General features: G+C 41.0%; 1 pseudogene; it reads right to left on the bottom strand.

The window, feature by feature from the left end:
• Nucleotides 1-15,699: 15,699 nt before the first annotated feature.
• LOC100975971 (metaxin-3-like) lies at nt 15,700-18,833 on the bottom strand (annotated as a pseudogene).
• Nucleotides 18,834-20,767: the final 1,934 nt, after the last annotated feature.

Here is a 20,767-nt window from a genome sequence, read left to right as displayed (position 1 = left end):
TACAGGGGCAGTGTAGACAAGGTATGAGGCCAGTTTTCTCAAGGTGCTTTTATTGGCTCTATAAGTCAAGTTTAATTCTTTAAAGGAAAGCATATCATTCCAGTCAAAGCCTTGATAAAATAAACAGTTCCTCCAATTATGTCCTGTTACAAAACAAAACAAAACAAAACAGATTCTTATTGCACTTATGCAAATAACTATATTGTCATAAGTTAAGAATACTCACAGTTTCCAAATTCTGAAGAAATCAGATAGAGATAAACAAATATGTTCCAAATTTTGTTTACAGGAGTGTGTTTAAGAAAATTTTTCTTGACTCTGAAAAACAAAACGAAGGATCAGCAACATTTTAAGCAAAAAGTCAAAAAGGATTACTTCAGTCTTCTGCTAGTTCAGTCCATGCAGTTAACTCCTGTTGTGTTTGATGTTCATGAATATTTCAGCTCTCCATGAGAGTCCTGAAAGTTTTTTTCCTTTGTTCTAATGTCACAATTTCCAAAGTTATTAGAAACCTGCATTCAAGAGCACCTATCAAAGTCCTATTGCTAATTATAAACCACCTTTTGAAGAGGATCAAAACAAGACAACAATTGTCTGTGGATGACAAAAAGTCATAAGACAGCCATTATTAAAACCACAATTGGGCCAGGAACAGTGGCTCACACCTGTAATCCCAGCACTTTGGGAGGCCAAGGCAGGTGGATCATGACGTCAAGAGATCCAGACCATCCTGGCCAACATGGCGAAACCCTGTCTCTACTAAAAATACAAAGAAATTAGCCAAGTGTGGTGGCACGCGCCTATAGTCCCAGCTATTCGGGAGGCTGAGGCAGGAGAATTGCTATAACCTGGGAGGTGGAGGTTGCAGTGAGCCGAGATCATGCCACTGCACTCCAGCCTGGGTGACAGAGTGAGACTCTGTCTCAAAAAAAAAAAAAAAAAAACACAATTGACTAGGAATTTTGGTTACTTACTTCTATAGAATTCAACAATTTTATGTAACAATTATAATTATTAATAATAACATACACTAAGTCATATCAGAATTATAGGAGTTTCCCATAGTTTTGGAATACATACCAATAACATTTATACAAATATAGTCCAAAGAATACTAAACAGCATTTCATATTTGACAAGGCTTCTTGTATGATTTTTATACCAAATAAGCTGAATATGTCTCTTTTGGACATCAGGGGGCTAATATCAAAAAATTAATGAGAACCCAAGTTAGAATTTGACTTTGGAAAGTTGGTCAAATATAAAAAATTTAAAATGCTTGATATAACAAATAGGATCACAGGCCATTATAAAATAAGTCATTCATTTAACTGAACTGATAACTCAAAGATTTTTTTAAAAAGGTGAAAACCATTATTCTTTGAGAGAGGAGACTTAATTTCCCAAACAATAAGCCCTAATAAAAATAGCATGAGGCTGATTACATTTGTTTTTCAAAATTTTATAAACAACCCTTACAATTTTAATTATCTTGACCATAATATATAATTTCCATAAGCCTTTTATAACTTTTATACTTTTTATTAAGGAATGGGTTAATGCTCCAAGAAAACCTTGTTAATCTGATACAGGGGCTCATATACTGGTCTTGCATCAGTGTGCCTTTGACATTAATGGTTGATTTATAGAGAACTTGAACTTATTTTATCTCTCAAAATCGGCCCTTACAATCTCATGTGCCCATCTCTTCTGTGATAGTACCTGAATCTTGAGGAGTTGAATAGTTTTAATTTGTGGCCCTGAGTCTCACGAATGCAGTTTATTTTGATTGGCATCTTCTACCAGGCTTGAAGATGAGGATTTAATTGCTGTTAGTGTTTAAGATTTAGAAGGACTTGGTGTCTTTTTCAGACCCAGAAGTCAAAGCCCTGTAACTTAATGGCACAAGGACTTTAAAAGTACATACAAGGCCAGGCGCGGTGGCTCATGCCTGTAATCCCAGCACTTTGGGAGGCTGAGGCAGGTGGAGGTCGGGAGTTTGAGACCAGCCTGACCAACATGGAGAAACCCCATCTCTACTAAAAATACAAAATTAGCCAGCCATGGTGGCACATGCCTGTAATCCCACCTACTAGGGAGGCTGAGTCAGGAGAATCGCTTGAACCTGGGAGGTGGAGGTTGCGGTGAGCTGACATCATGCCATTGCACTCCAGGCCCAGGCAACAAGAGCGAAACTCTGTCTCAGAAAAAAAAAAAAATACATACAGGAAGATATACTGATGTAATAAACTTAATTAAAAAAATTTTTTTAATCTCAGTTTTTTTCCTAAGCATACCAAAACTTTATAGTAGTGGTATAGGAATTGTTTTGATAAAATATAAAATCTGTTGGACCAGTTACCAAAATGCAAAAGAAAAGACCTTCTGCAGTGCACAAAATATTATATTGGAAGAAAACATTTCCTTTAGACTTTTAAGAAAACATTTTTAGCATCAGGCACAACCAACAGAACCCAAGGCAAAAAATATTTATATGAGCTGAAAATGAGTTGAAGGAGAACATTATTATTTTGTGCGTTTTAAAAAGGGAAAGGAAACCAAAAATGGTGAGACATAATAAAAGTTGAACTTTGGGTTAAAAAAAATTAAAGTCTCAAATAATTTATTAAGAGTAAACGAATCCCTAAAGAAAATTTCATTGTTCTAAACAATTCTCGGCTGGGTGCAGTGGCTCATGCCTGTAATCCCAGCACTTTGGGAGGCCAAGATGGGCGGATCTCAAGGTCAGGAGATCAAGACCATCCTGGCTAACATGGTGAAACCCTGTCTCTACTAAAAATACAAAAAACTAGCTGGGCGTGGTGGTGGGCACCTGTAGTCCCAGCTACTCGGGAGGCTGAGGCAGGAGAATGGCGTGAAGCTGGGAGGCGGAGCTTGCAGTGAGCCGAGATTGCACCACAGCACTCCAGCCTGGGCAGCAGAGTGAGACTCTGTCTCAAGAAAATAAATTTAAAAATACATAAATAAATAAATAAACAAGTCTTTAGTGTATATGTGTTTTTTTTTAAACATAAAGACCCCATCTCTAGAAAAATTATTATAAATAATTTCTCTTTAATTATAGACAACTTGACACAAATCATTTATGACATGCTTGGACTTCCTGTTTTATCCTAGATATCCTTCTTTCTTAAATAACCAATTATTTTATTTTAGGACAAAAATTTACCATGTAAGATTCTTTCCCATAGAAAATTATTTTTCTTTTAACATTTCTTGCCCAAAATACCTCTTTATGTTTTTAACTTTCTTTACATTGTTCTTATTCATTGATTACCTTTACCTAATTTCTTAAGTAACTCTTAAATACCCTTTGAATTAGATAAAAATTATTTTCCTTTAAATAAGAGCACCTTTCTTTTTTTAAGAAAAAATGTTTTCCTATAATTAAAAAAAATTGGAAATAGCCCAGACATTTAATGAATATATATTATTTAGCTTAATATAACTTTAGACTTTAAATTATATGATAAGATTATCTACAAGCATATATTCCATTTACCTAAGTAATTTTTAAAAAATAGTTTACTCAGTTTACTTACTAAAACTGTGATAGTTATAATTTAAAGATATTTCCTTGTTAACCATTTTTATGACCTGTGAATTTCAGGTTTTCATGAGTAAGAAATTTAAGGTTAAATAGATGGGTTTGTTTTTTTGCCAATAATTCAGAATTTAGCTGTTTTCATTAACCAAACAATATTAACTATGTTATTTATTACATTGCCCATAAACAAAGAAAATTCTCTTTTGAGCTGCATTCACAGCTTTATAACCCTCATGCCAAATTTTGACATCTAGCTGAGATAAATAATGTATGTTGACAATTCCAAAGCCATTTCTATTTCACCAAAAATTTTAAAACCAATTTATTTATTAAAGTTTACTTAAGTCTTGTGAACTTGAAAAAGCATTTGGTTTAAAGTCTCTCTTTTTTTGATAAAGTATTTAAGTGCTTTTTTAAGCCAATTAATTAGAGCTCCTTTATACATTTTTAGTACTAAAACATCATATGCATGACACATACATACATAGATATATTAACCACCAAATAGAAGTCAATCTTACAGACTCACAAGTCCTCTATTTTTTTCTCCTATTTTAGACTTTCAATTTCTTGATAACCTATTTTATTACCCTAGGCAATTGTCAGCTAGACAGCCCTAAATTTGCATATTAAAGGAACTCTCAGGTCAAAAAAAAATCAGATAGCAAAATTTACATCTCAAAGTAGAGAGAGAGAATCTGGTGGTGGTAGAGGGAGATTAAAGATGGATACCAAATCAAACATAAAATTATAGAAATGTATCATAGGATTGTATAAGGAGACCAATTTTATTTAGATAGGAACTACTTATATTTAAGTGGATCCCAGAGCTCTGGGCAGAGCCCACACTGAATCCTGGGTCTCCAAAAAGAAAGAATTAGTATGAAGCTAGACCATAGGATGCTTTTAACGTGCACTTAAAAACAATTTTTTTTTCCTAAATGAAGACACTTCTGAGTGTCTAAATTACACTCTTCCTTGGCCAGGCATGGTGGCTCGCACTTGTAATCCCAGCACTTTGGGAGGCTGAGGTGGGCAGATCACCTGAAATCAGGAGTTTGAGACCAGCCTGGTTAACATGGTAAAACCCTGTCTCTACTAAAAATACAAAAACTAGCCGGGTGTGGTAGCATGCGTCTGTAATCCCAGCTACTCGGGAGGCTGAGGCATGAGAATCACTTGAACCTGGGAGGCGAAGGTTGCAGTGAGCCGAGATCATGCCACTGCACTCCAGCCTGGGTGACAGAGTGAGACTTGGTCTCAAATAAGTAAATAAATAAATAATAAATAAATAAGTAAATACACTCTTCCATAAAAACCCAAGAGTAGCCTCCGTTGTAATAACTATTTTAGTCAAAAAAAAAAAAAAAGCAAGCAGTTTAAGATCTGAGACAAGCTTGTCTGTTTACATTCTTGGGGTTCCATAAGAAAAAACAGAGGTTACTCCCCAAAAGAAAGTCTGGTCCTTCTTCATTTTCCTTAAGGAATCCCAGGCTATTATAAACTATTTTAGGTTCCTCATGCAGCAGACGGTGGCAAGAGAAAGGAGAGATGGCAGAAGTAGATGAAGGAAACAGAAATCAGTCAACTGAGAAAAAAAAAAACTTTTTTTTTTTTTTTTTTTTTTTTTTTGAGATGGAGTCCTGCTATGTCACCCAGGCTGGAGTGCAGTGGTGCGATCTCGGCTCACTGCAAGCTCCGCCTCCCGGGTTCACGCCATTCTCCTGCCTCAGCCTCTTGAGTAGCTGGGACTACAGGCGCCCACCACCACGCTCGGCTAATTTTTTGTATTTTTTGGTACAGACGGGGTTTCCCCGTGTTAGCTAGGATGGTCTCGATCTCCTGACCTCGTGATCCGCCTGCCTCGGCCTCCCAAAGTGCTGGGATTACAGGTGTGAGCCACCACCTGGTGCAATAAAGCTTTTTTTTTTTTTTTAATTTTATTTTATTTTTATTGATCATTCTTGGGTGTTTCTCACAGAGGGGGATTTGGCAGGGTCATAGGACACTAGCGGAGGGAAGGTCAGCAGACAAACAAGTGAACAAAGGTCTCTGGTTTTCCTAGGCAGAGTGTTTGTGTCCCTGGGTACTTGAGATTAGGGAGTGGTGATGACTCTTAACGAGCATGCTGCCTTCAAGCATCTGTTTAACAAAGCACATCTTGCACCACCCTTAATCCATTTAACCCTGAGTGGACACAGCACATGTTTCAGAGAGCACAGGGTTGGGGGTAAGGTCATAGATCAACAGGATCCCAAGGCAGAAGAATTTTTCTTAGTACAGAACAAAATGAAAAGTCTCCCATGTCTACTTATTTCTACACAGACACGGCAACCATCCGATTTCTCAATCTTTTCCCCACCTTGCCCCCCTTTCTACTCCAGAAAACCGCCATCGTCATCATGGCCCATTCTCAATGAGCTGTTGGGTACACCTCCCAGACGGGGTGGTGGCCGGGCAGAGGGGCTCCTCACTTCCCAGTAGGGGCGGCCGGGCAGAGGCGCCCCTCAGCTCCCGGACCGGGTGGCTGGCCAGGCAGGGGGCTGACCCCCCATCTCCCTCCCGGACGGGGCGGCTGGCCGGGCGTGGGGCTGACCCCCCCACCTCCCTCCCGGACGGGGCGGCTGGCTGGGCGTGGGGCTGAGTCCCCCACCTCCCTCCCGGATGGGGCGGCTGGCCGGGCGGGGGGCTGAGCCCCCCACCTCCCTCCCGGACGGGGCGGCTGGCCGGGCGGGGGGGCTGACGCCCCCCCACCTCCCTCCCGGACAGAGCGGCTGGCTGGGCGGGGGACTGACCCCCCCACCTCCTTCCCGGACGGGACGGCTGGCCGGGTGGGGGGCTGACCCCCCCACCTCCCTCCCGGACGGGGCGGCTGGCTGGGCAGAGGGGCTCCTGGCTGGGCAGAGGGGCTCCTCACTTCCCAGTAGGGGCGGCTGGGCAGAGGCACCCCTCAGCTCCCAGACCCGGTGGCTGGCCAGGCGGGGGGCTGACCCCCCCCATCTCCCTCCCGGACGGGGCGGCTGGCCGGGTGGGGGGCTGACCCCCCCACCTCCTTCCCGGACGGGGCGGCTGGCCAGGCAGGGGGCTGAGCCCCCCACCTCCCTCCCGGACGGGGTGGCTGCCGGGCGGAGACGCTCCTCACTTCCCAGACGGGGTGGCAGCCAGGCGGAGGGGCTCCTCACTTCTCAGACAGGGCGGTTGCCAGGCGGAGGGTCTCCTCACTTCTCAGACGGGGCGGCCGGGCCGAGGCGCTCCCCACATCTCAGACGATGGGCTGCCGGGCAGAGACGCTCCTCACTTCCTAGATGGGATGGCGGCCGGGACGAGGCGCTCCTCACTTCCCAGGTGGGATGGCTGCCGGGCAGAGACGCTCCTCACTTTCCAGACTGGGCAGCCAGGCAGAGGGGCTCCTCACATCCCAGACGATGGGCAGCCAGGCAGAGACGCTCCTCACTTCCCAGACGGGGTGGCGGCCGAGCAGAGGCTGCAATCTCGGCACTTTGGGGGGCCAAGGCAGGCGGCTGGGAGGTGGAGGCCGTAGCGAGCCGAGATCACGCCACTGCACTGCAGCCTGGGCACCATTGAGCACTGAGTGAATGAGACTCCGTCTGCAATCCCGGCACCTCGGGAGGCCGAGGCTGGCGGATCACTCGCGGCTAGGAGCTGGAGACCAGTACGGCCAACACAGCGAAACCCCGTCCCCATCAAAAAAACACGAAAACCAGTCAGGCGTGGCGGCGTGCGCCTGCAATCGCAGGCACTCGGCAGGCTGAGGCAGGAGAATCAGGCAGGGAGGCTGCAGCGAGCCGAGATGGCAGCAGTACAGTCCACCTTTGGCCCGGCATGAGAGGGAGACTGTGGAAAGGAGAGGGAGAGGGAGACGGGAGAGGGAGAGGGAGACGGGAGACGGGAGAGGGAGAGGGAGACGGGAGAGGGAGAGGGAGACGGGAGAGGGAGAGGGAGACGGGAGAGGGAGAGGGAGAGGGAGACGGGAGAGGGAGAGGGAGACGGGAGAGGGAGAGGGAGACGGGAGAGGGAGAGGGAGACGGGGGCAATAAAGCTTTTTAATCACCTCAGCCTGCCTGCACCCAGGTGATTAAAAAGCTTTAATGCTCACACAAAGCCTGTTTGGTGGTCTCTTCCCACGGACGCGCATGACACCCACCTTCCCTGTTGGAAGCGAGCTCAAACTCCAGAAAGGAGTTACCTGCCTTCCATCGTTATGGAAGCAGGAAAACTTGCCTTCCCTGTTGGAAACAAGTAAAAACCCAGAAAAGGGAGTGTACAGCAAAATAAAGCAGCTATCTGGGATTCTCTGGAGGGCAGGGAGCTTCCAGGCCTCGGCAAATTGTCCTATAGGTTTGAGCCATAAAGATATAGCTCAAGCAGGCCGGGCAGGGTGGCCACGTCTGTAATCCCAGCACTTTGGGAGGCTGAGGCGGGTGGATCACGAGGTCAGGAGATCGAGACCATCCTGGATAACACGGTGACACCCCGTCTCTACTACTAAAAATACAAAAAAAAATTAGCTGGGCGTGGTGCCGGGCGCCTGTAGTCCCAGCTACTAGGGAGGCTGAGGCAGGAGAATGGCGTGAACCCGGGAGGCGGGGCTTGCAGTGAGCCAAGATAACGCCACTGCACTCCAGCCTGGGCGACAGAGCGAGACTCCGTCTCAAAAAAAAAAAAAAAAAAGATATAGCTCAAGCTGGTACCAAGCACCAGTAGGAGATTTATCAAAAGTCAGGGCCACCTCCACTCAGGGTCCCTTCGTGGTTGCCAAATGTGAACACAAAATATCTGAAACAGGTCTTAGTCAATTTAAGAAGGTTATTTTGCCAAAGTTAAGAATGCACACCCACGACACAGTCTCAGGAGGTCCTGATGACATGTGCCCAAGGTGGTCAGAACGCAGCTTGGTTTTATACATTTTAGGGAGACATGAGACATCAATCAATAGATGTAAGTTGCATATTGGTTCAGTCTGGAAAGGTGGGACAACTCGAAGCGGGGAGGAGGGGAGGGGGTTCCAGGCCATAAGTAGGTGAGAGACACAGTTACATTCTTTTGAGTTTCTGATTAGCCTTTCCAAAGTAGGCAATCAGATATGCATTTATCTCAGTGAGCAGAGGGATGACTGAATGGAATGGGAGGCAGGTTTGTCCTAAGCAGTCCGCAGCATGACTTTTCCCTTTAGCACAGTGATTTTGGGATCCAAGGTTTATTTTCCTTTCACATCCCTAGTATAACAACCAGTCTGTGTTCAATTTTCCTAATTGTCCCTAAATGTCTTTTAAAGGTGGTTTATAAAAATCAGGACTGAAACAAGACTACATATTTCATTTGGTTGATAAGTCTCTCTCTCTCTCTCTCTCTTTCTCTGTCTCTCTCTCTCAAGTTAAATACACGCTTTTCTATTGAAATAATTAATATTTTTCCTAGTTTCTAAAACAGAAATCAGATTTCTTTACTTTTTCTTTCTTCTTTTTTTTTTTTTAGACAGAGTCTTGCTCTGTCGCCTAGGCTGGAGTGCAGTGACGTCATCTCAGCTCACTGCAACCTCCGCCTCCCAGGTTCAAGCTATTCTTCTGTCTCAGCCTCCCAAGTAGCTGGGAATACAGGCATGCGCCACTGCGTCCAGCTAATTTTTGTATTTTTAGTAGAGACTGGGTTTCACCATGTTGGCCATACTGGTCTCGAACTACTGACCTCAAGTGATCTGCCCACCTCGGCCTCCCAAAGTGCTGGGATTACAGGCATGAGCCACTGCACCCATCCCAGAAATCAGATTTCTAAACAGAAGAAAAGGCCTTAGCCAAAGAGATGAAGATTAAACATTCAGATTGGCCTAAAAAAACTGACAAATTGAGTAAATTAACTTGAATAAATTGAACACACATTCAGAACAGAATTGTGTATTTTGGTCAGCAACATGTAAACCAAAGGCAAATGCCAAGATTAGAGCAGGCTTTCTTCTTTTTTTTTTTTTTTTTTTTTTGAGATGGAGTCTCGCTTTGTGCCCAGGCTGGAGTACAGTGGCATGATCTCAGCTCACTGCAACCTCCGCCTCCCAGGTTCACACCATTCTCCTGGCTCAGCATCCCAAGTAGCTGGGACTACATGCGCCTACCACCACACCTGGCTAATTTTTTGTATTTTTTAGTAGAGACGGGGTTTCACCATGTTAGCCAGGACGGTCTCGATCTCCTGACCTCATGATCCGCCCGCCTCGGCCTCCCAGAATGTTGGGATTACAGGCGTGAGCCACCGTGCCCGGCTGCTTTCTTCTTTTAAAAAATATATACAGCACGATGTATTTTCTTTTTTCCAAGTTCATTTAAAGTTCACTTTGACATTATTTAATGTGTATTGCTAAGTTAGAATGCAAACTTTCTAGTTAAAAAAACATACATAGAATAGAAAGTTCCTTTTATTTTAGTCTTCTTTATACTTTTTAAAAACATTTTTGACCTCACATACTTAGTGTAAGAAATTACTGCAATAATCATACGACTTGAGGCAAAGGTTTGGGCACAAAGCATGCTGATGGTGATAACTCTTGTGGTAGTTTAAATAACAAGCAGAGAGACTTTTTGTTTGTTTGTTTGTTTGTTTTTTGAGACGGAGTCTTGCTCTGTCGCCCAGGCTGGAGTACAGTGGCACGATCTTGGCTCACTGCAAGCTCCGCCTCCCGGGTTCATGCCATTCTCCTGCCTCAGCCTCCCTAGTAGCTGGGACTACAGGGGCCCGCCACCACGCCCGGCTAATTTTTTCTATTTTTTAGTAGAGACAGGCTTTCACCGTGTTGGCCACGATGGTCTCGATCTCCTAACCTCGTGATCCGCCCGCCTCGGCCTCCCAAAGTGCTGGGATTACAGGTGTGAGCCACCGTGCCTGGCCCAGAGAGGCTTTTTAAAAGAAAAAGATATTTACATGGGACTAGAGTATTGTAATAGTAATATGTTATAGTATAACTATAAGACACTGTATTGTGTGAAACCATGTGTATATTTATGGAGGTAAAGGAAGACAAATTTTTAAAGAAAAAAATGAGGATTTATACAATTGTTTTGAAATAATTATCTTTGGCTATAAAGATCAATAACAAGAGTGACACCATTTGTAGTTGTTGGGCAAGTGTCCATGTAGAAGTATTTTTTTTTTGTACAAAATTGTGATAGTCTTTGTGTAAGGTTGTAGTTTTTGTAGTGTTTTGTGATAGTTTTTGTTATTAGGCATGCAAGAATGAGAACTCTCACTTTATCGCTTAAGTCTTATGAGTTGTTTTCTTTTTTTTTTTTTTTTTGACAGGGTCTTGCTCTGTCACCCAGGTTGGAGTGCGGTGGTATGAATCGAGTTCACTGCAGCCTCAACTTTCTGGGCTCAAGCGATCCTCCCACCTCAGCCTCCCAACTGGCTGGAACTACAGGTGCACACCACCATACCTGGCTACTTTTAAAATTTTTTGTAGAGACAGGGTCTTGCCATGTTGCCCAAGCTGGTCTTGAACTCCTTGGCTCAAGCAACCTGCCCACCTCAGCCTCCCAAAGTGCTGGAATTAAGGCTGGAGCCACCGCACCCAGCCAATTTGTTATCATTTTAAAAATATTCCTGATTTTATTATGATTTTACCAACTTTTATATATTGTTTTCTATTAAAATTTTTTTAAAGAATTAATTTAATTTTAAAAAAATGACAAAAAGACAGGAGTCTTGCCATGTTGCCCATACTGGTCTCAAACTCCTGGGCTCAAGTGATCCACCTGCCTTGGTCTCCCAAAGTACTGGGATTACAGACATGAGCCACTGTGCCCGGCCCAAATCTGTTTTTGAAAGTATTACTGATCAATTACTTTGTAGTTAGGCTTTGATGTCCTTTGGTGTCAGGATTAACCTGTCTTGGTTGTTGGTCTTATCTCTTGTTTCGGGGAATAACTGGCAACTGAGAGTCAGTGTCAGAATGATTTTAGTCATGTTTGAGTAACAATGGAGTTTGAAGAAAATGGCCCTTAGGCTGTTTATCTAGTGTGTATTATTAAGTTTATTTTTGTTTGTTTTTCAGTCTCTTTTTTTTTTTTTTTTTTTGAGATGGAGTCTCGCTCTGTTGCCCAGGCTGGAGTGCAGTGGCACGATCTTGGCTCACTGCAAGGTCCGCCTCCCAGGTTCATGCCATTCTCCTGCCTCAGCCTCCCTAGTAGCTGAGACTACAGGCGACCGCCACCACGCCCGTCTAATTATTATTATTATTATTTTTTTTGTATTTTTAGTAGAGACAGGGTTTCACCGTGTTAGCCAGGATGGTCTCGATCTCCTGACCTCGTGATCCGCCCGCCTCGGCCTCCCAAAGTGCTGGGATTACTGGCTGTTTTTCAGTCTTTTGTTCTTATTTTAAAGTTTTGGGGCAGCATTATTTTGTTAAGAGCTGTATTTTTGTGAAAATTTAACAAGCAATAGATATAAAGTTTTAAAAGGGAAAATTAGAGTAAATTATTAGCAATATGACAGTTTTAGTTTGTATAATGGTTTTGGGCCATGAACTGAGACTTAAAGACTACCAATTGAATAAATTAAATGACCATAGGGAATTTAGTTACACTTGTTGTAATTATATGACCCGTTTTGTTAATTTTCTATAAGTGGATCTTAGCTGTTTTAGAGGAATTTATTTAGGTATAGCATGTAATATTAGTAATAGTATAGACTTTTAAAATTTATTTATTTTAAATTTAAATTAAATTAAATTTTATTTTATTTTGAGGCAGGATCTTTCTCTGTCACTCAGGCTGGGTCATGCTAACTGCAGCCTTGATCTCCCAGGCTCAAGCCATCCTCCCACCTCAGCCTTCCGAGTAGCTGGGACGACAGGTGCGTGCCACCACAGCTGCCTTTTTTGTTTGTTTGCTTGTTTGTAGAAATGGAGTCTTCCTATGTTGCCCTGGCTGGTCTCGAACCATTGGGCTCAAGCAACCCTCCCACCTCATCCTCCCAAAGTGCTGGGATTACAGGTGTCAGCCACTGCACCTACCACTCTAGCCTTTTAAAATTTTAACTAATGGATATTAAAGGATTTTTTTTAAGTTCTTCTTCTTCTTTTATTTTTGGTCAAGAGACAGGGTCTTGCTCTGTCATCTAGGCTGGGGTCCAGTGGTGCCATCATAGCTCACTGTAGCCTTGAACTCCTGGGCTCCAGGGATCTTCCTGCCTCAGCCTCCTGAGTAGCTGGAACTACAGGCCTGCACCACGAAGCCTGGCTCATTTTTTTTCTTTTTTGTAGAGACAAGGTTTCATTATGTTGAACAGGCTGGTCTCAAACTCCTGGCCTCAAGTGATCCTCTTACTTTGGCCTCCCAAAGCACTAGGATTACTGGCATAAGCCACCACACCTGGCCTAGGTTAGCTTTTATGTTACTAGCAGAAGTTATTGATTGTGAAATTTTAATTATATCTTTTTGTTCAACGAAAAAGGTAGGCATTAAGAGGGATAAAAGTTTTATTATGATATAGACTCTTGCTCTGATATCTTAGAAAAAGTTGTCTATAACATGAAAACATTAACTTTTTTTTTTTTTTTTAACCAAGACTTCCTTCCACAAGTAAAAACCATTAACTTTTTCTGGGGGTTGCAGTTTTAATGTCTTTGGTCATGACACTGGATGGTTTGGTGAATCTTTTGTGTGGCCCATATATCAGGCATGAGACTTGGTTTTTAAAAGTTATCTCGTTTTAGTTTAGAAACAGAGTATTTTTTGTTTTTCATTGGGGAGTTGTAGCCAAATTTTGGACGAAATTGGAAAAATTTAGGATTTAGTATAGTGTACAGGTAGATAAAAGGAATTTGAAAATAATGGATGGGGTTATAATCTAATAATAGGTGTTTTATAGGCTTTTTAGAAACATAATTTTTTTAAAAAGTTGATTATATAGAAATCTCAGATTTAAGAACTTTTTTCAGGCTGGGAAACCAAATCAAAGCAGGTTTCAGATTTTTTTTTATAGTCTTATGGTTTTTGAGCCTGTAAGAAAATAACAATTTTTATTTATTTACTGTAAGGTTGAGAACTCTTGAAGTTAAGCATTTTATGTGCATTTAAAAATATGACAATTCAGTCAAAATCTTAGTAATATAACTAATATTTTTAATTGTTTTTTTATAAAGAGAGTAGATTTTAATTGAATTTGTATAAATAATGTTGTTATAAAAATAATACAAATAGTTTTTGAATTTTTTAAGAAATTAAGTAGGGAGAAGAAGCAAATGTTTTTTATCATTGTTTATAAAAGTATAATTATTAAATTATTAATATTATTATTTTTGAGACAGGGTCTCACTCTGTCACTAAGGCTGGAGTACAGTGGCACGATCAAGCTCACTGCAGCCTCAATCTCCCAGGCTCAAGCTATCTGTCCACCTCAGCCTCGTGAGTAGCTGAGACCACGGGGCATGTACCACCATGCCCGGCTCATTTTTTTTTTTTTTTTAGTAGAGACAAGGTCTCGCTATGTTGCTCAGGCTATTATTGTAAACTATAGATAGTATACGAGAGAAAATTTTCCTTATTTTTATTTTTTCTTTTATAGAAATGGGGTCTCACTTTACTGCCCAGGCTGTAGTGCAGTGATGCAGTCATAGCTCCACTGCAGCCTCTGAACTCCTAAACTCAAGCAATCCTCCTGCCTCAGCCTCCCAAGTGGGGACTACAGGCATATGCCACCACACCTGACAAAAAATTTTTTTTGTCTCTACAAAAAAATTTTTTGTAGAGATGGGGGTCTCACTTTGTTGCCTAGGCTGGTCTTGAACACCTGGCTTCAAGTGACCCTCCTGCCTTGACCTCCCAAAATGTTGGGATTACAGGTGTGAGCCACCATGTCCAGTTGAAAATTTTTTAATGGAAAAGGAAACAGTACTTAAAGCATTACTTAAAGAAATAACAGTATTTTATTTTATAATTGTTTAAAAAGTAATAGAGACAAGGTCTCATTATGTTGCCCAGGCAGGTCTCCAACTCCCAGGCTCAAGCAGTTCTCTCACCTTGGCCTCCCAAAGTGCTGGGATTATGCTTAGCCAGAACTAACAGTATCTTGAATAACAGTTATAAAACGTTGTTTTTATTTTTTTAATTAGTTAACTTTCTGTTTTGTTTGATCTTGTTTAGTAGTTTTTATGAACCTATTAGTTTTTATTAGAGTTTTAATAATTTTCATTTAGTCGATTGACTTTAAAGTTATCAGAAATTTGTGTCTAAGAGTATTTGCTAGAGGCCTTTTTAGGGAAAAGTAATTTTATATTATAGCTGGTGGCAAATGTTTTTAGGGAAGAATTGAAAATAATATCTGTGGATTAAACAAAGCCTTAGAATAGCCATGGCTAAAATTTGATGAGAGTTTTTTTGCCCAAAACCATACAATTGCAGGGAAATTAAACAACCTGCTCCTGAATGATTTTTGGGTAAACAATGAAATTATGGCAGAAATCAAGAAATTCTTTGAAACTAATGAGAACAAAGATACAACAAAGCAGAATTTCTGGGACACAGCTAAAGCAATGTTAAAAGGAAAGCTTATAGTTCTAAATGCCCATATCAAAAAGTTATAAAGATCTCCAATGTGATAAAGCCTCCTGTGTGTCTAGGACTACAGGTGTGCCCCTGTAACTTATTTTTTATTTTTTAGGAAGGCAGGGTCTTGCTATGTTGCCTGGGTTGGTCTTGATCTTTTGGCCTCAAGTGAGCCTCCTGTCAGCCTCCCAAAGTGCTGGGATTACAAGCATGAGCCACCATGTCAGGCTGAGTTTTTTTAATATAAAATATTTTTAACCTTTTTAAATTAAAAATATATTTTCAAAAATATGTATTTTTTCATATTTATAACTTTTAATATATATTTTCCATTTATTGTTTTTTAAATTTTGTTTTCTATTTTGAAATAACCATTAAGTTAGATTAAAAACATTTTTTAAAATAAAGAGCATATTTTAAAAGTCTTTATAATTTTTAAATTAAAAACATATTTTATTTGGAAATAAGCTATATATTTAATGAGTACTTATTATTTAATTTAACATAAGGAATTACTTTCTTGCTCCACTGATGTCAATTTGAATGTTGGCAGTTTCCAAGGAGGAAGTTGAGGGTTTTGGTGAAGATTGTCATCCATCTCCAACGCTAAGCCTAAAATAACTATTTAGGAGAGCATCGCAAAAGGAACGCAGGTTGGAGAGATGTTCCAAATGTTCTTGTAACTGAACTTTAGGAAAGTGCACTTCACGCAGAGGTGCAAGGAAACCAAACACATAGGTAACCAAAGTAGAACGCGTATCTCCAAGGAAAAGCTGAGATGTTCACAATCTATCTGCCAGAAGATTTACGCACTTCTTAGCATCTCTATATCCATGATTCCACTTCTCACAGACGGTAAAGGAGAGGCTCTCCTCTGGTCAGGATAATCCGATCAGTGCTGTTGCAGACATTTTTCCAGGCAGGATCAAACCCAAGGGAAAAGGAATCTATGAAGCAAACCAACACCAAGGCTTTGTTACAGTAGAGTAATTGTGGCTTTCAACCCAGAATGTGTGAAGCGCTAGAGGAGGCAGCTTCTATTCAAGGAGAGCATTGAAAGCCAGTGTGTCTGCCCTTTGGCTGGAAATTCATAATAAACATTATATTTCTGTTTTCCTTAAAAGTTTAATATTTTTACCAGCTAAGAAACAATGTTGTCTTCAGTTGTCAAAATTGATATATCTTCCCTTGAACCTCTCCAGTGGCTATCTATGACATTAACTTTCTTTTCTTTTCTTTCTTTTTTTTTTGAGGCAGGGTCTCTCTGTCACACTGGCTGAAGTGCAGTGTCACAATCTCTGCTCACTGCAACCTCTGCCTCCTGGGCTGAAAGGTTCCTCCCACTTCAGCCTCCAGAATAGCTGGGACCACCGGCACGCGCCACCACACCTGGCAATTTTTTTGTATTTTTAGTAGAGATGGGGTTTTGCCATGTTGCCCAAGCTAGTTTCAAACTCTTGAGCTCAAGCGATCGGCCGTCTGGGCTTCCCAAAGTGCTGGGAGCCACAATGCCTGGCCCAACATTAACTTTCAAACATGCAACAGATAATTTGGCATAAGCCATCACCACCACATACTCACTGTGTACCAATAGGAGCCCCTAGCCGCCTCCCAACCACTGAGCTCCAAGGAGCCACCATCTTGACAGGGCTGATGGTTACTGCTCTTAAGTCTCTTTTAATCAAGAGAATGGCTTGTTGTTGTTGTTGTTCATTGTGTCATTTAGTTTTAGTTTTATGCCATTTATTTATTGAAGAAACTGGGTAATTTGTCATGTGTGATTTCCCACATCCTGGATTTGAATTTGTAACCTTGGAATGTCATTTAATATATTTCTCTATCCTCCATGTAAACTGATGCTATATTTCTCAGAGTTCTCCAAAGAAACAGAACCAATAGAATATATAGAAATATAAGAGGGAATTTATTATGGGAATTGGCTCATGTGATTATGGAGGACAAAAAGTCCCACAATATGTCATCTGCAAGCTGGAGAACCAGGAACGCTGGTGGGTGGTAATTCAGTCTCAGTGTAAATGTCAGAGAACCGGGAGTGGGGAGGAAGGGGGAATGGGAGAGGATGAGTGTCACAGATCACACACTTTTCTTTTTCTTATAAATTATAGCAACACAAATGGACTAAAACACACCGAAGATCTTGGTTCCTATTTTATCCCATTAAATAAATATAATAGTTTTTATCCCATTACGTAAATATAATAGTTTTGAAATACCAATACCAGTATTATTACCAGCAATAAGTCTACTGAATATGGCTTAAGATTTCTTTATATTTGTTTTCTTCAGATATATCTCACTATATATTGTACAGCCTGTATACACTGTCCCACTATACACTGTACACAATTATACTGTTGCAAAATTATGTGAAAGAATTCTCTGTGTGGTTATGACACAGCTTGATAGACCAATGGGTTTTTATTCAGTTTTTTATAGTGATTACTTTTTTGTAAAATTTATTTTTAATTTTGTATATATTTTTATCAAAACTATAAAACAAGGCACATCAGAAAGTTATAGCTTCCATCCTTATCCTTTTTCCAATAGGTAATTATTTCTATTAGTTTTTAACACCTTTAAATTTTGAAAATGGAAGCAAATGTATATGCATATACTTGTATTTTTATTCCACTCATACACAAAAAAATGCAATACTATAATACTCTTCTGTATGTTACTTTTTCTCATTTTCATTCTCTAACAATTTATAGAGATGTTCTTTTTTTTTTTTGAGACGGAGTCTTGCTCTGTTGCCCAGGCTGGAGTGCAATGGCACAATCTCTACTCACTGCAACCTCCGCCTCCAAGGCTCAAGCAATTCTCCTGCCTCAGCCTCCCAAGTAGCTGGGATTACAGGCGCCCATAGCCATGCCCACCTAATGTTTGTATTTTTGGTAGAGACGGGGTTTCACCATGTTGGCCAGGCTGGTCTGGAACTCCTGACCTCAAATGATCCACCCACTTCGGCCTCCCAAAGTGCTGGGATTACAGGTGTGAGCCACCGTGCCTAGCCTTATAAAGATACTATTTTTTTTTTTTTTTTTACAGCTGAATAGTAGTTCAGTGCATGTATATACCATTCATTGTGTATTCACCTGTTCTCTGCAGATAGAGATGTGGGCTGCTTATAGTCTTTCATGATTACAAAATGTGCTGTAATAAATAGCCTTGAGCAGTCATCATTTTGTGGTTTTGGCATTGTATTCTCAGATGTAGATACTTGGAAGAAGGGTTGCTTGGGCAGAGTAAATACATATGTAATGTTGCTAGATGTTGTCGAATCCCCCTGCATAGTTGTACCATTTACATCTCCATCAACAATACAGGAAAGTACCTATTTCTCCACCGTCTCACCAACTCAGAGTGTCAAGTTTGGGATTTTTGCAAAACTGATAGATAAGCAATGGTATCTCCATTTAGTTTTAATGTGCATCTCTCTTATTATTTCTCTTAATATGAGCAAAGTGAACATCTTTTCACATATTTAAGAGCCATTTTCATTTGTTTTTATGTAATTTCCCCATTTTTCTAATGGGTTGTCAGAATAGGATTTTACATATTAGGGATGTTGGTATTTTGTGATATAAGTTACAAGTATTTGGTCTCAATTGTTTATTTAACTGTTGACTTTCCATACGGTATTTTGTGCATACAATTTTAAGAATATTTAGGTAGACAAAGTTACCCATTTTTCCTTTATTAAATCTGAATATGGAATCACAGTTAGGAAAGTCCTCATCATTTCCAGATTGTGAAAAAATTAACCTATAGTTTTCTCTAATTTTTAAATTATATATATTTTTTGACAATGAATACCTAAGAAGTTTTTCTCTAATATTTTATGACTTTACTATTTTTATGTTTAGATATTGACTGATTTGGAATTTATCCTAATATAAAAATGAGGAATTAATCCAATTTTATCTTTATCCACACGATTATCAGTCATCCCAACACCATTTGTGTTAGGTCATTCTTTCATTGCTATAAAGCAATATCTGAGACTGTGTAATTTATTCTTATTTTTATTATTTTTGAGATGGGGTCTTGCTCTATCACCCAGGCTGGAGTGCAGTGGCACGATCTTGGCTCACTGCAACCTCTGCCTCCTGGGCTCAAGCAAATCCTCCCACCTCAGCCTCCCGAGTAGCTGGGATTACAGGCACCCACCACCACACCCAGATAATTTTTGTATTATGTGTTAGAGATGGGGTTTCACCATGTTGCCCAGGCTGGTCCCGAACTCCTGAGCTTAAGTGATCCACCTGCCTCAGCCTCCCAAGGTGCTGGAATTGCAGGCATGAGCCATGGCACCTGGCCTCTCATCTGCTGGTTTCTGATGGTTTTTTCACTTCATTCCTGGAGACCAGGAAATAAGTCCTGCTGGTCTCCTCCATCGTAGTGCTAGTCAAACTGTGGTTACAGACTGGTGCCAGTCCATGAACTGTGCTACCAGATGCAACAAGGTAGATGCTTGCTCCAGAATATAAATCAATGCATTATTTCTTTCACAGAGAAAATCATGCTTTTTTTAAAAAAAGGTAGCGGAGTCTAAATGTGTGCTCAGTGACACAGGAGAACAGCTACTTTGAGTAGCACTGACCTACACATCACAGTCAATATGGAAACTTACAAATACATATAAAACTCAGAATTTCAATATGGGAAAATACACTTTTTGAAGTGCACATGGAATGTGCGTAAAAGTAGATATTTTAGGCCAAAAGAAAAAACCTCAATCAAATACAAATAACACAAATAGCATTTTCTGACTACAATGCAATAAATTGATAATTGATAATAATAACAAAGTTTTTTCCACTGGGAAGTTTTAAAAAATGCACATATTTTAAAATAATTCCCACAATAAATGGAAAATAAAAAGTTTAGAATTATTGAAAATGAGAAGCCGGGCACGGTGGCTCACGCCTGTAATCCCAGCACTTTGGGAGGCTGAGGCAGGTGAATCACCTAAGGTCGGGAGTTCAAGACCAGCCTGACCAACATGGTGAAACCCTGTCTCTACTAAAAATACAAAAATTAGCCGTGCGTGGTGGCCGGCACCTGTAGTCCCAGCTACATGGGAGGCTGAGGCAGGAGAATCGCTTGAACCTGGGAGGCAGAGGTTGCAGTGAGTTGAGATCGCGCCACTACACTCCAGCCTGGGTGACAGAGCAAGACTCCGTCTCAAAAAAAAAAAAAAAGAAAGAAAGAAAATGATACTACTGGCTGGGCACAGTGGCTCACGCCTGTAATCCCAGCACTTTGGGAGGCCGAGGCGGTCAGATCACCTGAGGTCAGGAGTTCGAGACCATCCTGGCCGACACTGTGAAATCCCGTCTCTACTAAAAGTACAAAAATTAGCTGGGCATGGTGGCGCATGCCTGTAATCCCAGCTACTCAGGAGGCTGAGGCAGGAGAATTGCTTGAACCAGGGAATCAAATGTTGCAATGAGCTGAGATCATGCTACTGCGCTGCAGCCTGGCGACACAGCAAGACTCCGTTTTTGTTTTTTTTTTAAAGAAAATGATACTACTGACAATGAAAACATCACATATGAATAGTTACAGAAAAAGCAGTTATGAGAGGAAAATTCATAGTATTAACTACCTATGTCAATGA

This window comes from Pan paniscus, chromosome 1, assembly GCF_029289425.2.
Source record: "Pan paniscus chromosome 1, NHGRI_mPanPan1-v2.0_pri, whole genome shotgun sequence".
Classification (NCBI taxonomy): Eukaryota; Metazoa; Chordata; class Mammalia; order Primates; family Hominidae; genus Pan; species Pan paniscus.
This window is presented reverse-complemented; position numbering and strand designations above follow the sequence as displayed.